This window comes from Palaemon carinicauda, chromosome 4 (assembly GCF_036898095.1).
Source record: "Palaemon carinicauda isolate YSFRI2023 chromosome 4, ASM3689809v2, whole genome shotgun sequence".
Taxonomy (NCBI): Eukaryota; Metazoa; Arthropoda; class Malacostraca; order Decapoda; family Palaemonidae; genus Palaemon; species Palaemon carinicauda.
Window position 1 is genome coordinate 33,816,547 of NC_090728.1, and position 17,804 is coordinate 33,834,350.

Sequence of the window (17,804 nt, forward strand, 5' to 3'; positions counted from 1 at the left end):
ATATCATATGTTCAGGATGCATGTTATTATTATCATAGGTTCATTATGCATGTTATTATTATCATAGGTTCAGGATGCATGTTAGTATTATCATATGTTCAGGATGTATGTTATTATCATAGATTCAGGATGCATGTTATTATTATCATAGGTTCAGGATGCATGTTATTATCATAGGTTCAAGATGTATGTTATTATCATCATAGGTTCAGGATGCATGTTATTATTATTATTATAGGTTCAGGATGCGTGTTATTATTATCATAGGTTCAGGATGCATGTTATTATTATTATAGGTTCAGGATGCATATTATTATCATAAGTTCAGGATGCGTGTCATTATCATAGGTTCAGGATGGCACCATAGCAAGTTGAAGCCATACGAGTGATCACTTTCGAACACTAGTTTCAGACAGAAGTTTGTAGTTCATCAACCTACACTGTGTGTGTGTAACGGTACGTTCCCACGGCTTAATATTATATTCAATGATTCAATTTCACAGGTGCACTACTTTGCCACAGTGTCAGTTAAAAACTCGCCACATCACAGCTAACTAAACACTGGCACTGTCTATTTCTTCATTACACAAATATCATCGGTAGCGACACCTTGTCTGTGTGGAGACTGAAGTTATCCTCGTGCTGTCAATTTCCAGTGTCAGGTACGTGAGTAACTTTCTTTATTTTATTGTTAATAAACTTTATTTAAACAGTATTGACTCGTGAAGAAATGCGGTGCAATACCAGTCATGTCAAGAATGTTATTTGACGTATGACATTAATTTTTAGGCAAGTATAACATATTTTTCTGATTACTCGATATCCCATTCGTAAGTAAGTTCAATTTCGATCAATGGGATGGTAAATCTATTGGTATTATTTTAATATTAAAATAAAATTTTTAAGCTGGGGATTCCATGTATATCAGCGGCCAGTTCCTCACGTGTTCATTAGAAATTGACGTCAACTAACCCAAACTTTCCCCCTAACCTAACCTACAAGCCATGTCCTTACCTACTCACCATTGGGAGGGGGGGGGGGGTTGGCGGGCGGTTTTCATTGTATATTATTCCATGGTAATGTAACCTAGGAAAAAAACTACTGTTTCTTATAGAAAAAATTACGCTCTCTTCGAAAATGACACTCGTTCCCGTCGCAAATTAATAGTTTCAGAAATAAATATACATCTATATCCTCCAATAATGGGGGACCCCCAGTGGGAACTCAGGGTTTTGGGTGGGAAAAACATACTGGGGAATCGATATATAAACGTAAAACAAGCCTTTTCTTCTCTATACATTACCTTCTTGAAATTATAATAACCGGAGGTTTGTAGAGATCGTAATTTTTTCTGTAAGAATCAGTAGTTTTTTTCCTAGGTTACATTACCATGGAATAATATACAAAATTACCGGCGGGCGCTAACGCTCCCTGCGACCCCCCTTACACTGACGTATTCTAAGTTAGACATAATGATAATGCGGATGGCCGCTATCATACATACACCCCTAAGCTGGATTCCAGTTTTTAGTACGGGGAGAATGCATGAAAAACACAGCTGTGTGTACTGTAACCTAACCTACCTTGTGTCATGAGGCTAGTATAATATGGCTAGATTTTTTTCTGTAAAAGCAGGATATTTCACATATATATATATATATATATATATATATATATATATATGATATAATATAGAAGAGAATCCAAGATTCCATCCAAACTTTTTTTCTACTTACCTTTGATATTCATACTTTTCACTGGAATGGCAAAATTAAACAAAATATTAGTAATATTCCATTAATGGGGACAGTATTGTTATTGTAGCACAAAAAAGCGGGACAAATGTGAACAAAGCGGGACAAAAGTTAATTAAACGCTGGATATTTTGATACTGTATCTTAAAAAGCCTGGACGGCGTTGTAAAGGCAGGACTGCCTCGTCTAAAAGCGGGACTCTGGTCACATTAGGCTAATACCGTCATTGCACCTCAAGTGGCTTACTGTACTGTAGGTATTACTTGAAGTTCTTTATATCTTAATTTCGGTCTGTACGGTAACCACTCTCATTATAGCCCTCAACTATACCTGTGTTCCCTCATCCTTTTTTTCATCTTAGTTCAACCGTAGTTCAATGGTCAGACACGGCGTAAAATTTCAAAAGTTTTCATGAAAACCACAATTTAAAACTCATCACAGACCACATTTTAAAAGGAAACAAACACAAGAACACCAGCTAACCTATAGTTCCCCTTCCGTTGAGATACTACTGCTAGAGAGTTATGTGGGGTCCTTTGACTAGCTAGACAGTATTACACTCATACATTTGACCTGAAATTACCAAACAATTCTTCCTCTCTCAAGGGGTTAACTACTGCATGTAATTGTTCAGTGGCCACTTTCCTCTTGGTAAGGGTCGAAGAGACTCTTTAGCTATGGTAAGCCGCTCTTCTAGGAGAAGGACACTCCGAAATCAAACCATCGTTCTCTAGTCTTGGGGAGTGCCATAGCCTCTGTGCCATGGTCTTCCACTGTCTTGGGTTGGAGTTTTCTTGCTTAACGGTACACTTGGGTGCACTATTCTATCTTATTTTTCTTCCTCTTGTTATGCAAGTTTTATATAATTATAGAGAAAATATTTCATATTGTTATTGTTCTTAAAATATTTAATTTTTTCCTTGTTTCCTTCGTGTTTGGCTATTTTCCCTGTTGGAGCCCCTGAGCTTATAGCATTCTGCTTTTCCAATTAGGGTTGTAGCTTAGCAAGTACTGTAATAATAATAATAACCTATGGTTCCCCACCAAACCTAGAGTTCCCCACCTAACCCATCTTAGGAGCTGCATCCTTATGTACTTACCCCCTTACACTTTTGTATTCTTAGCATACACTAAAATTAAGTCTCAACTCAATGGTTACTTCCCAACCGGCTTCACTCTTGGCAAGGTAACTTTAAATCATAACATTTACTAAATTGTAACTAGCTTTATATCATATTTCAAACCAAAATATACTACACATTTCCCCTAGATAAAATCGATTTGACAAGTAATAAAAAAGTTTACAGCCGTCCCAACGAACTACATTCCGCCATAATCAACCTTTAAACTTTTACTATAAACAGCAACTGCAAGGATTCCCCCAAGTTGCCCAATATTGCTGAAGCTTCTCCAAGACCCCAATGTGCACCTTTGGACTCAAATTCTTAAAAAACTCAATCATGGCTAACTTGAGCACTCTGTCACTACCTGAACTCTCCTACTTAACGTGACCCTGAAGGTTTGGTGGTTTCTCTCTGGGGTCTTCCCGGGTTATTAAGTAAATGAAGCAAAATCTCTCCTAGGTAACAAGGTTTAAGTATACTATGACGTTTGCTGACTGAGCTACACTGGATGCCTATTAAAGCTAGAATAATTTTTAAAATTTGTGCAGTCACTCATCAAGTTATAATTGGATTTCCAAATAATTTAAAAGATTTGCTACACGTCATACAGCCAAAAAATAATAACATGAAAATTGTTATAGATGGTTTCATGTTATTAAAACCAAGATGTACCTTATCTGTAGATTCTATATCTTTGCATATGAATCGATCTTTCAAGTATGCAAACGCAATATTGTAAAATAAGCTCACACTTGACATCAAAAGCAAGTGGTGAAATAAATTAATTCAAGAAGTGGAAAACTCTTGCCTTTGCTGGTCATAAATAACCTTTCAACTACTTTTACAGTCCACGGAACGTGTAAATATTTATTTTACTTGTATTTAATCTATTACTGGGACTTCAACTTCAGGATAGCTACAGCTCACATTCCCCCATAACCCTAGCTAAAATGCTGTGTCCCTATGTATCTGGGGATGCAACCCCAACTTCCCTAAACTGGGTTAGGACATTGGGTTTTTACTAGGTGAACATTAGGTATGTGAATTAATATTTTTGAATATTAAACTTAGCCGGTGAATATATAATAGCTGACGTCTCGGACGGCTCGACAGAAACACAAAAACTCGCGAGCGATCGCCATGAAGGTTGCGGGTGTGCCCACCAGCGCCGACTATCGGCCAGATACCGCATATACATGTAAACAGCCTCAGTTCTTCTCTGTCGGTCTTGTCGACAAGTTGATTCCGTTACTCGCTGTTGACCTGGAGTTTTTTCGTCATTCTTGGTGAAGTACTTCTTTTTGGTTTTGAGCTTTCGCAGTGCAGGTGTTTTTCTCTTCAATTAAAACTCTTGAACCCTTTTTTGGATAGCGTTTATTGTTGATGACTTTGGATTGTTTTTGGATTTTCTTTGACTTTTCAAAGTGGCTGACCCTTCTCCGATTCCTAAATTTCGTAAATGTAATGCTAGGGATTGTAACAAACATCTTCCAAAGGCCTCTCTCGACCCACATACCGTGTGTTCTAATTGCCGGGGTAAAACCTGCCAATTAGGAGATCGGTGTGATGAGTGCGTGGTACTTTCGGAATTCGACTGGCTAGAGTTTGATAAGTATTCTCGTAAGCTTGAGAGAGATAGGGTGAGGAGAAGCTCCTCTAGATCATTGGATTTTTCCTCCTCCCATGCCCCTGAACCTAATCCTTCCCCTGTAGTAGTTGTTCCTGAACCCTCTACTAGCACTCATGAACCATCCATGCGGGATATGTTGCTTGCCATTCAAGCTTTGGGCGAGAGAGTTGAGTCTTTAGCATCGGACCGTAATCAACTCATGGCGGATGTGAATGTGTTAAAGTGTCAGAGTGCCACATTAGAAAATCGTGGGGATAAAGTGATTAGTGCGCAAAGTGTTTTTAGTGTTGCGACCGAGGGTTCGTCTGTTCGTGCTTGTCGTTCTCCTAGTCCGAGACCTCTTTCAGGCTCCCATGCACCAGGGAGAAGTAATGTCGTAGGACTTATGGGGACGAGAGGCTTTAACCAACGAACAGACGTTCCCTCTATGGTATCGGGCGTGTCTCGTCAAGACCGCCCCTACCATAAGACGAGCGAGGCTGTTTTCTCCTCGTCATCCGAAGGCTTCTCGCGAAAGAAACCTTGGAGCAAAGTTTCTAGACCCTTAAAGCGGAAGTCAGTCCCTTCAGGACAGGTCCAGCGTCCTGGCTGTAGCCATTGGGACAGCTCTGACCCTGTGCAGTCATCGGAAGACTGCTCGCCGCTTAAACGAAAGCGTAACACGGGCTCCGAGAGTCTCAGTAAAGGCAATGTTTTGCCGTCACAGACGTTACCATCGTCTCGGCCCGTACCGACTCCCGTTGATCCTAAATGGGTTCTGCAGGATATGCAGAATAAGCTTGCCTCCCTTATGGAGGAGTATACCGTTGAGCAGGTTCACGATGATCCTCGCCGTTACGCTGATCGAGATCCTGGCCATCAGCCGCCCAAACGAGCCTTTACTCGTCCTGTTGACGTTACGAAACGTGATGTCGGTAGTTTGTCACGTCAGTCACGTGACTTGGAGCCTCACTCGATGCAGTCCCGTGTTGACTTTCAGCCGCTGCCGCAGTCTCGTGTTGACGTTCAGCCGCTGCCGCATGCTCGTGTTGACGTTCAGGACGTTCGCCAACCAGCTCAGTTGCCTTGTTTTGACGTTGAGCGTCAAGCACCGCAGTCAAGGGTTGTTTTGACTGCTCAATCTAGGCAGTCAAGGCAGTCTCGACTTGACGTCGAGCGTCCTCCCGCTCCTGTTGTTATTGCTGGTCAGTCCTTTAAGCAGTTACATGACGTAGCTTCCTTGACTGCTACTGATGCTCCTTTGCGTGTGGACTTTGCTTGTCAAGCATTGCCACCACGGCAGGTCTCTCCCTTGCTTGAGACTCATCAATTGTCGGACGAGGTTCCTTCAGATGAGGATGTTGCTGATCCTCCGCCTACTGATAATCCTTTGGATGTTTTATCAGACGTGGAAGAGCCTAAGGCTGCGCAACCTTCTATGGATTTTAAGAAAATCATGATGATTTTTAAGGATCTTTTCCCAGACCATTTTGTTACTGCTGCTCCTCGTTCGCCTCCGTCTGAGTTTGCGCTAGGCTTAGCTGCTGCCAAGCCTTCTTTTACTAAGCTAGTGCTCTCTCGCTCTTCTAAGAGGGCTTTACGTCTTCTAGGCGACTGGTTGGTTACCAGGAGGAGTTTGGGGAAGACGGCCTTTGCCTTCCCTCCTTTTAAACTAGCTTCTAGAGCGAGCGTCTGGTATGACACGGGAGAAGTTCTCGGCTTGGGAGTCCCTGCCTCTGCCCAGGGTGACTTCTCAAGCCTCGTAGACTCTCCCCGTCGCCTGGCCATGAGACGCTCTAAAATTTGTTGGTCCTCCTCGGACCTTGACCATCTCCTTAAAGGGGTTTACAGGGCCTTCAAAGTTTTTAACTTTTTAGATTGGTCTCTAGGAGCATTAAGCAGGAAGATCTCGTCTGCCGACCAGGATATTTCCGTGCTTATTATGTCTTGTATGGACAAAGCCATCCGCGATGGCTCCAATGAGCTCGCCTCCACCTTTACGTTTGGAGTCCTGAAGAAGAGGGAAACCCTTTGCTCTTTCCTTTCAGCAGGAGTTACTCCCTGTCAAAGATCGGAGCTTCTCTTTGCTCCCTTATCGGCTGCCTTGTTTCCTCAACAGCTGATCAAGGACATTGCTGCTTCGCTTGTACAGAAGGATACGCATGACCTGATGGCTACTTCTGCTCGCAAGGGAGCTCCTTCTTCATCCTTTGTTGTGAGACCCAGAATCGATACTCCTGCGTCTAGGTTTATCCCGCCCTTTCGTGGCAGAGCTCCCAGCAGGGGAGGCGCTCGTGCTGACGGAAAGTGATGCAAGAGGAGAGGATCCAAGTCCTCCCGTGGCAGAGTCTGACTGCCCACGTCCTCAGACAGCGGTAGGGGCCAGACTGAACAACTTCTGGCAGGCCTGGGAGAAGAGGGGTGCAGACCAAGAGTCTGTGTTGTTGCTCAAGGAGGGGTACAGAATACCTTTTGTACGCAGACCTCCTCTAGTAACAGTTCCTCTAGACCTCTCTCCCAGGTATCGAGAGGAGTCAAGGAGACAAGCTCTACATCACCAGGTGTCTCTGTTGCTAGAGAAGGGAGCGGTGGTGAAAGTCTCGGACCTTCAATCACCGGGATTTTACAACCGTCTCTTCCTAGTCCCAAAGCATACGGGAGGTTGGAGGCCAGTGCTGGACGTCAGTGCGCTCAACGTTTTTGTTACGAAAACAAAATATACGATGGAGACCACGAAGTCCGTCCTAGCAGCGGTCAGAGAGGGAGACTGGATGGTCTCTCTCGACCTGCAGGATGCGTACTTCCACATTCCTATACACCCGGATTCTCAACCGTATCTGAGGTTTGTTTACAGGAATGTGGTGTACCAGTTTCGAGCACTGTGCTTCGGCCTCAGCCCTGCTCCTCTCGTGTTTACGAGGCTCATGAGGAATGTGGCAAAATTCCTTCATTTATCGGGAATTCGAGCCTCCCTGTACTTGGACGACTGGCTTCTCAGAGCATCGTCCAGTCATCGCTGTCTGCAGGACCTTCACTGGACGTTGGGTCTGGCAAAGGAGTTGGGACTTTTGGTAAACTTAGAAAAGTCTCAACTGATTCCATCCCAGATGATTCTCTATTTGGGGATGGAGATTCGCAGTCTAGTTTTTCGGGCTTTTCCGTCTGCCACCCGAATAGAGCAAGCCCTGCTCAAAGTCCGACTCATGCTGAAAAAAGACCGCTGTTCAGTAAGAAGTTGGATGAGCCTCGTAGGGACTCTGTCATCCCTGGAGCAGTTTGTCTCGCTAGGGAGACTTCACCTTCGCCCTCTCCAGTTCCATCTAGACTCACACTGGAACAAGAGCAAGACTTTAGAAGCTGTATCAATCCCGGTCTCCGAGCCAGTAAAAGCATGCCTGAACTGGTGGGACAGCAACATAAGTCTGAGAGAGGGTCTGTCCCTGGCAGTCAAGAACCCAAACCACGTGTTGTTCTCAGACGCGTTGGATTTGGGTTGGGGAGCGACTCTGGACGGTCGGGAATGTTCGGGTCTTTGGACGTCGGTTCAGAAGAGCATGCACATCAACGGCAAGGAGCTATTGGCGGTTCACTTGGTCTTGATGAGTTTCGAGAGCATTCTTCGAAACAAAGTGGTAGAGGTCAATTCAGACAACTCCACAGCATTGGCGTACATCTCCAAGCAAGGAGGCACTCACTCCCACACACTGTTCGTCATCGCAAGGGACCTCCTCATCTGGTCAAAAAATCGAGGCATCTCCCTGTTGACAAGATTCATCCAGGGGGACTTGAACGTCTTGGCAGACTGTCTCAGTCGGAGAGGTCAGGTGATCCCCACGGAATGGACCCTCCACAAGGACGTGTGCAAGAGTCTTTGGGTGACTTGGGGTCAACCCTCCATAGACCTCTTTGCCACCTCGTTGACCAAAAGGCTCCCGACCTATTGCTCGCCAGTCCCAGATCCAGAGGCGACCCACATAGATGCTTTCCTACTGGACTGGTCTCACCTGGACGCGTACGCATTCCCACCGTTCAAGATCGTCAACAAGGTACTGCAGAAGTTCGCCTCTCACGAAGGGACAAGGTTGACGTTGGTTGCTCCCCTCTGGCCCACGAGAGAGTGGTTCACAGAGGTACTTCAATGGCTGGTAGACGTTCCAAGGAGTCTTCCTCTAAGGATGGATCTCTTACGGCAGCCCCACGTAAGGGATCTTCATCAAAGCCTCCCTGCGCTTCGTCTGACTGCCTTCAGACTATCGAAAGACACTCAAGAGCTCGAGGCTTTTCGAAGGAGGCAGCCAGAGCGATTGCAAGAGCTAGGAGAGCTTCTACCATCAAAGTATACCAGTCGAAGTGGGAAGTCTTTAGAGACTGGTGCAAGTCAGCATCTATTTCCTCTTCCAGTACCTCTGTAGCCCAAATCGCAGACTTTCTCCTACATCTGAGAAATGTTCGCTCCCTCTCAGCGCCCACTATTAAGGGCTACAGGAGCATGTTGGCGTCTGTATTCAGACATAGAGGCTTAGATCTTTCCAATAATAAAGATCTCCAAGATCTCCTTAAGTCTTTCGAGACCTCTAAGGAGCATCGTATGGCAACTCCTGGATGGAACTTAGACGTGGTCCTAAGGTTCCTAATGTCCGACAGGTTTGAGCCATTACATTCAGCCTCCCTGAAGGATCTCACCCTCAAGACGCTTTTCTTAGTGTGCTTGGCTTCGGCTAAAAGGGTCAGTGAGATCCATGCCTTCAGTAGGAACATCGGCTTTTCCACAGATAAAGCCACATGTTCACTTCAGCTTGGTTTCTTGGCCAAAAATGAACTGCCTTCTCGTCCTTGGCCTAAGTCATTTGATATACCTTACCTGTCAGAGATCGTAGGCAACGAGCTTGAAAGAGTACTGTGTCCAGTTAGAGCTCTTAAGTTTTATTTAGCTCGTACCAAATCCTTACTAGGTGGATCTGAGGCCTTGTGGTGCTCAGTTAAGAAGCCATCATTGCCTATGTCAAAGAATGCTTTGTCGTATTTTATTAGATTTTTAATCCGAGAGGCTCATTCTCACTTGAGTGAAAAAGACCGTTGCTTGCTTAAGGTTAAGACGCACGAAGTAAGAGCTATAGCAACTTCCGTGGCCTTTAAGCAAAACAGATCTCTGCGAAGTATTATGGACGCGACCTTTTGGAGAAGCAAGTCGGTATTCGCGTCATTTTACTTAAAAGATGTCCAGACTCTTTATGAGGACTGCTACACACTGGGTCCATTCGTTGCAGCGAGTGCAGTAGTGGGTGAGGGTTCTACCACTACATTCCCTTAATTCCAATATCCTTTTAATCTGTCTCTTGAAATGTTTTTAATCTTGTTTTGGGTTGTACGGAAGGCTAAGAAGCCTTTCGCATCCTGTTTGATTTGGCGGGTGGTCAAATGTCATTTCTTGAGAGCGCCCGGATTAAGGGTTTTGATGAGGTCCTGTTGTATGGGTTGTCGCCCTGGATACTTCAGCTCCTGGGAGTCTTTCAGCATCCTGAGAGGATGGCTGGGCTTCGTGAGGAAAGCGGACTAACAAAGCAGAGTAATCGTCAGAGTCAGCTTCCTTACCAGGTACCTATATTTATTTGGGTTTTGTTATGATATAACTGTCAAAAACTCTAAGCATATACGCCGTAATTGTATTAATACTGGTCTCTACCCACCACCATGGGTGTGAATCAGCTATTATTTATTCACCGGCTAATTTTAATATTTAAAAATGATATTTTGATTATAAAATAAATTTTTGAATATACTTACCCGGTGAATATATAAATTATAGGCCCTCCCTTCCTCCCCGATAGAGACCCAGCGGAATGAGAAGAACTGAGGCTGTTTACATGTATATGCGGTATCTGGCCGATAGTCGGCGCTGGTGGTCACACCCGCAACCTTCATGGCGATCGCTCGCGAGTTTTTGTGTTTCTGTCGAGCCGTCCGAGACGTCAGCTATTATATATTCACCGGGTAAGTATATTCAAAAATTTATTTTATAATCAAAATATCATTTTTGCATAAAAAATATCTGTTTAAGGGCAAAGTTATAATGAGAAAAGTCTTTTGGTATGAAATGCTGTCAGTAAAGATACAATAAGTATTGTATACAGTATGAATGGTAATAGAGGAAACATAAACCTAGGTTTTTAAATATTTAACTTAGCCGGTGAATATATAATAGCTGCAACTCTGTTGCTCGACAGACACATACAGTAAAAACTCGCCAGCGATCGCTATACAGGTTGCGGGTGTGCCCACCAGTGCCAACTGTCGGCCAGATACCACTCTCGATGTAAACAAAGACTCAATTTCTTCTCTGTCGACGTGTCGACAAGACGTACTTTACTCGCTGTTGAACCTGGAGTTTTTCCCATCATATTTGGTGAAGTACTTTAATTTGGTTTGAGCTTTCGCAGTACAGGTGTTTTTCTTCAAATAAATCCTTGAACTCTTTTTTGGATCGGATTAATTGTTGATGACTTAGATCGTTTTTTGGAATTTTCCCTTGACTAATTCAAAATGGCTGACCCTTCACAAGTTCCCAAGTTCAGAAAATGTAATGCTAGGGACTGTCACAGGCGTCTTCCGAAGGCTTCTCTCGACCCTCACACTGTTTGTTCCAATTGTCGGGGTAAAACCTGTCAATTGGAAGATCGGTGTGAGGAATGCGTGGGCCTTTCGGAATTCGATTTTATCGAATTTGAGAAATATACACGCAGACTAGAGAGAGATAGGGTAAGGAGAAGTTCTTCTAGGTCGGTAGATTTTTCCTCTCCACATGCCCCTGAACCTAATCCTTCCCCTGTAGTGGTTGTTCCTAACCCCCCTCCTAGCACTCAGGAACCGTCGATGGCAGACATGATACGTGCTATTCATGCCTTGGGGGAGAGAGTTGAGTCTTTAGCAAGTGACCGAAATCAACTCATGGCGGACGTTAAGGAACTCAAGTGCCAAAGTGCCACGAAGGATAGTGTCAAAGTGCCTAGTGTTACTCAAAGTGTTGTGAACAGTGTTGCGCTCGAGGGTTCGTCTGTTCGTGCCTGTCGTCCTCCTAGTCCGGGACCTCTTGCAAGCTCCCAAGCCCAGGGGAGAAGCAATGTCGTACGACTCATGGGTTCGAGAGGCCTTGATCAGCGAACAGACGTTCCCTCTATGGTATCAGGCGTATCTCTCCAAGATCGCCCCTACCAACGTAAGACGAGAGAGCCCATTTTTACCTCGTCGTCCGAAGGTGTTTCTCGTAAGAAACCTTGGACCAAGGGCTCCAGACCTTTAAAGCGTCAGTTGGTCCCTTCAGGACAAGTCCAACGTCCCGGTTGTAGCCACTGGGACAGTTCGGACCCGTTGCCGTCATCTGATGACTGCTCGCCGCCTAAGAGAGGCAAAGTTGTGCCGTCTCAGTCGCTCACCCCGTCTGTTACCGCACCTACTTCCGTAGACCCTAAATGGGTGTTACTGCAAGACATGCAGTCCAAGCTTGCGTCCTTGATGGAGGACTACAATGCGGAGAAGGTTGCCGCTGAACCTTCTGGCCAACAACCATCCAAGCGGTCTGTTGTGCGTCCTGTTGACATTGAGGTAGCTTTCTCGCGTCAACCAGTTGGGGTTGTACCTCCACCGATGCGACCCAGTGTGGATTTCCAGCCGCACGTTGACGTTAGGCAACGCACGGATGTGGTTGGTAACGTTCAGGACGTTTATCAACCATCAGAGGTGACTTGTTTTGACGCGGTGCGTCAACCTCCGCAACCCGGTATGGTGTTGACTGCACAACCCAGACGGTCTAAACAGTCTCGGGTGGACGCTGTGCGTCCTCGCGCACCTGTGGTTGTTGACAGTTCCCAGACTGTTCAGCAGTTCCATGACGCTGCGTCCGGCTCCGTCACGTATGCACCAGTGCGACCGGACTCGGCGAGTCAAACGTTGCCCACACCTTTGCCGTTTTCTCATCAGTTATCGGATGAGGAACTGTCAGATGAGGACGTTGCTGAACCACATCCTGAGGATCAACCTTCAGAACTTGATGAGCCTAAAGCAGTTCAACCATCCTTGGACTTTAGAAAAGTCATGGCTGTGTTTAAGGAGTTGTTCCCTTACCACTTTATTTCTGTGGCTCCTCGTTCGCCGCCGTCAGAGTTTGTCTTAGGCGTTCCTACTACCATGCCTGCCTTTACTAAACTCGTTCTCTCTCGCTCATCCAAGAGAGCTTTACGGCTGTTAGGCGATTGGTTGGAGACCAAGAGGAGTTTAGGGAAGACAGCATTTGCCTTCCCCCCATCTAAACTCTCGTCTAGATCGAGCGTCTGGTATGCCACGGGAGAAGTTCTCGGCTTGGGAGTTCCTGCCTCTGCCCAGGGCGACTTCTCAAGTCTTGTAGACTCTCCCCGCCGCCTTGCCATGAGACGCTCGAAGATTTGTTGGTCACCCTCGGACCTGGACCACCTTCTTAAAGGTATATTTAGGGCGTTCGAAGTCTTTAACTTTCTAGACTGGTGTTTAGGAGCCCTGAGTAGGAAGATCTCTTCTGCTGATAAGGATGTTTCCTTACTCATTATGTCCTGCATGGACAAGGCCGTCCGTGATGGGTCCAACGAACTTGCCGCTTCATTCACGTCCGGAGTCCTGAAGAAACGAGAGTCTCTATGTTCTTTCCTGTCTGCTGGAGTGACGCCATGCCAAAGATCTGAGCTACTCTTTGCGTCCCTGTCCAAGTGCCTGTTTCCTGAAGTCTTGATTAAGGAAATTGCCTTGTCTTTAGTGCAGAAGGACACCCACGATCTAGTTGCGTCCTCGGCTCGCAAAGCTCCCCCTTTGCCGGCATTGTCTGCTAGACCTAGGATGGACACTCCAGCGTCTCGGTTTATCCCGCCCTTTCGTGGCAGAGCCTCCAGCAGGGGAGGTGCTCGTGCCGAAGGGAAGAGAGGGAAGAGAAAAGGATCCAAGTCCTCTAAGGGCAGAGTCTGACTGCCCGCAACTTCAGACAGCAGTAGGTGCCAGACTCAAGAACTTCTGGCAAGCCTGGGAGAAGAGAGGCGCAGATCAACAATCTGAGAGGTTGCTCAAAGAGGGGTACAAAATCCCTTTTGTACGCAAACCCCCTCTAGCGACGTCCCCCATCGATCTCTCTCCCAGGTACAGAGAGGAAGAAAAGAGAGAAGCCCTGAAACTGGAAGTGTCTCTTTTGCTAGAGAAGGGAGCGGTGGTCAAAGTCTCGGACCTTCAATCACCGGGGTTTTACAACCGTCTCTTCCTAGTATCAAAGAAGACAGGAGGTTGGAGACCGGTGCTAGACGTCAGTGCTCTGAATGTCTTTGTCACAAAGACGAAGTTTACCATGGAGACCACAAAGTCAGTCCTAGCAGCGGTCAGAAAGGAAGACTGGATGGTCTCTTTAGACCTAAGGGACGCCTACTTCCACATCCCCATTCACTCAGACTCCCAACCTTTTCTGAGATTCGTCTTCGAAGATGTGGTGTACCAGTTTCGGGCCCTGTGCTTTGGCCTAAGCACAGCTCCTCTCGTGTTTACGAGGCTTATGAGGAATGTGGCGAAATTCCTCCACTTATCGGACATCCGAGCCTCCCTTTATTTGGACGACTGGCTTCTCAGAGCCTCTTCCAGTCGTCGCTGTCTGAAGGATCTCAATTGGACTCTAGATCTGACCAAGGAATTGGGACTCCTAGTCAATTTGGAAAAGTCACAGCTGGTCCCATCCCAAACTATTCTGTATTTAGGGATGGAGATTCACAGTCAAGCTTTTCGGGCTTTTCTGTCGGCCCCCAGAATAGATCAAGCCCTGCTCTCCATCCAGAAGATGCTGAAGAAAGAACGCTGCTCAGTCAGGCTTTGGATGAGTCTGGTAGGGACGCTGTCATCCCTGGAGCAATTTGTCTCACTAGGAAGGCTACACCTCCGTCCTCTTCAATTCCATCTGGCTTTTCACTGGAAAAAGGACAAGACGCTAGAGGCGGTCTCGATCCCAATTTCCGAAAAGATAAAGTCTTGTCTGACTTGGTGGAAGGACAATATCAGCCTACGAGAGGGTCTTCCCCTGGCAGTTCAGATACCCAACCACGTTCTCTTCTCGGACGCATCGGACTTGGGCTGGGGCGCGACGCTGGACGGTCGGGAATGCTCAGGTCTGTGGAACTCGAGTCAGAGGAGCATGCATATCAACAGCAAGGAGTTTTTGGCGGTTCATCTGGCCTTGATAAGCTTCGAGTATCTCCTTCGAGGCAAAGTGGTGGAAGTAAACTCGGACAACACCACGGCCTTGGCGTACATTTCCAAACAGGGAGGTACCCACTCACTGATGTTGTACGAGATCGCAAGGGACCTGCTCATCTGGTCAAAAAATCGAGGCATCTCCCTAGTAACGAAGTTCATCCAGGGCGACTTGAACGTCCTAGCAGATTGTCTCAGTCTTAAAGGTCAAGTAATTCCAACCGAATGGACCCTCCACAAGGATGTGTGCAAGAGACTTTGGGCGACTTGGGGTCAACCCACCATAGATCTCTTTGCAACCTCGCTGACCAAGAGGCTTCCTATCTATTGCTCTCCAGTCCCGGACCCAGCAGCAATACATATAGATGCCTTCCTCCTAGATTGGTCACATCTGGATCTTTACGCATTCCCACCATTCAAGATTGTCAACAAGGTACTGCAGAAATTCGCCTCTCACGAAGGGACAAGGTTGACGTTAGTTGCTCCCCTCTGGCCCGCGAGAGAATGGTTCACCGAGGTACTTCGATGGTTAGTAGACGTTCCCAGAAGTCTTCCTCTAAGAGTAGACCTTCTACGTCAGCCACACGTAAAGAAGGTACACCAAAGCCTCCACGCTCTTCGTCTGACTGCCTTCAGACTATCGAAAGACTCTCGAGAGCTAGAGGCTTTTCGAAGGAGGCAGCCAGTGCGATTGCTAGAGCAAGGAGAGCGTCTACCATTAGAGTCTACCAATCGAAGTGGGAAGTCTTCCGAGACTGGTGCAGGTCAGTTTCCGTATCCTCGACCAGTACCTCTGTAGCCCAAATAGCTGATTTTCTCTTATACCTGAGAAAAGGACGGTCCCTTTCAGCTCCCACTATCAAGGGCTACAGAAGCATGTTGGCCTCGGTCTTCCGGCATAGAGGCTTAGATCTTTCCAACAATAAAGATCTGCAAGACCTCCTTAAGTCTTTCGAGACCACTAAGGAGCGTCGTTTGGCTACTCCTGGGTGGAATTTAGACGTGGTCCAAAGATTCCTCATTTCAGACAGGTTTGAGCCTTTACAGTCAGCCTCCCTGAAAGATCTCACTCTTAAGACTCTTTTCCTGGTATGCTTAGCCTCGGCTAAAAGAGTCAGTGAGCTTCATGCCTTCAGCAAGAACATCGGATTTTCGTCAGAAAAAGCTACTTGTTCTCTGCAACTTGGTTTTCTAGCCAAAAATGAGCTACCTTCTCGTCCTTGGCCTAAATCTTTCGATATTCCCAGCTTATCGGAGATCGTAGGCAATGAACTAGAAAGAGTCTTATGCCCTGTTAGAGCTCTTAAGTTCTACTTAGCTCGTACTAAACCTTTACGAGGCCAATCTGAAGCGTTATGGTGTTCGGTTAAGAAACCATCCTTGCCTATGTCAAAGAATGCTTTGTCATATTTTATCAGATTGTTAATACGAGAAGCTCATTCACACTTGAGTGAGGAAGACCGATCTTTGCTTAAGGTTAAGACGCACGAGGTTAGAGCTGTAGCAACTTCCGTGGCCTTTAAGCAAAATAGATCTCTGCAAAGTATCATGGACGCAACCTATTGGAGAAGCAAGTCAGTGTTCGCGTAAAATATGTTCGCGTCATTTTACTTGAAAGATGTCCAGTCTCTTTACGAGAACTGCTACACACTGGGACCATTCGTAGCAGCGAGTGCAGTAGTGGGTGAGGGCTCAACCACTACAATTCCCTAATTCCATATCCTTTTAATCTGTCTCTTGAAATGTTTTAATGTTGTTTTTATGGGTTGTCCGGAAGGCTAAGAAGCCTTTCGCATCCTGGTTGATTTGGCGGGTGGTCAAAGTCATTTCTTGAGAGCGCCCAGATTAGGGGTTTGATGAGGTCCTGTTGTATGGGTTGCAGCCCTTGATACTTCAGCTCCTGGGGGTCTGTCAGCATCCTAAGAGGATCGCTGGGCTCCGTAAGGAAGACGTACTTACAAGGCAGAGTAATCGTCTAAGTCGACTTCCTTACCAGGTACCTATTTATTTTGGTTTTGTTATGATATAACTGTCAAAATGAAATAAAAAACTCTTAGCTTATATGATGTAAACATATTGAACTGGTCTCTACCCACCTCCTTGGGTGTGAATCAGCTATTATATATTCACCGGCTAAGTTAAATATTTAAAAATGATATTTTAATTATAAAATAAATTTTTGAATATACTTACCCGGTGATTATATAAATTAAACGACCCTCCCTTCCTCCCCAATAGAGACGCAGTGGGATGAGAAGAAATTGAGTCTTTGTTTACATCGAGAGTGGTATCTGGCCGACAGTTGGCGCTGGTGGGCACACCCGCAACCTGTATAGCGATCGCTGGCGAGTTTTTACTGTATGTGTCTGTCGAGCAACAGAGTTGCAGCTATTATATATTCACCGGGTAAGTATATTCAAAAATTTATTTTATAATTAAAATATCATGTTTTATTCAAAGGAATTGATTGTAAAATTTACCAAACTTGTGTCAAAAGCTATATTAAAACCATTTTTCACCAATTTTGATATGAACAATTTCATAAATTACAGTATAGAATGATATTTTTGGGTAATTTGTAGAACAGTGGACCTTACTCTAGTGGGGACACCTTAGACTTCAACGTATTTCCATGATTTCGTTTTATAAAACTAAACATGTGCAGAAGCCTGCATGGTAAGTGGAGTCCTAGTAGAGGAAACTGGGTAGTTGCCAGTTAACACTCTTGGTAGCAACATTGTCATAGTTAGGCTATGCAAGGGTTATGGTGGGGCACCAGAGGTTAGAACCTATCATCTTTTATAGAAATCTAGCATGAGCAACGACTGAGAAAAATGGCCAGAAATACAATATTGAAAGTGGAGTGGAAATTCCTAGTTTTTATGCCGGAGCCAGCCCGTGGCCTCTAATCTTATTTTTCATTTCCGAAGATTTCTACACATAATCCCTTACCTGGGAGTCTCATAACAAAATTATTTGTAACTAGAGCTTCGTTACCATAAAAGTAAGAGTATTAAAATTCACTTTCGCAATATCGTACAATACAATATTTACTTCCCTGGTGTTCCTGGC

At 45.4% G+C, this 17,804-nt stretch overlaps 1 protein-coding gene across 1 annotated transcript in view; it reads left to right on the forward strand.

Annotated features, from left to right (window-relative positions):
• Positions 1 to 417: 417 nt before the first annotated feature.
• The window catches only part of LOC137639887 (GDP-L-fucose synthase-like), a 73,643-nt gene continuing 56,256 nt past the window's right edge, over positions 418 to 17,804 (forward strand). Inside the window, exon 1 of the mRNA XM_068372150.1 lies at positions 418 to 662. The gene's annotated coding sequence lies outside the window, so the exon portion shown is untranslated. The remainder of the gene's footprint in view (positions 663 to 17,804) is intronic.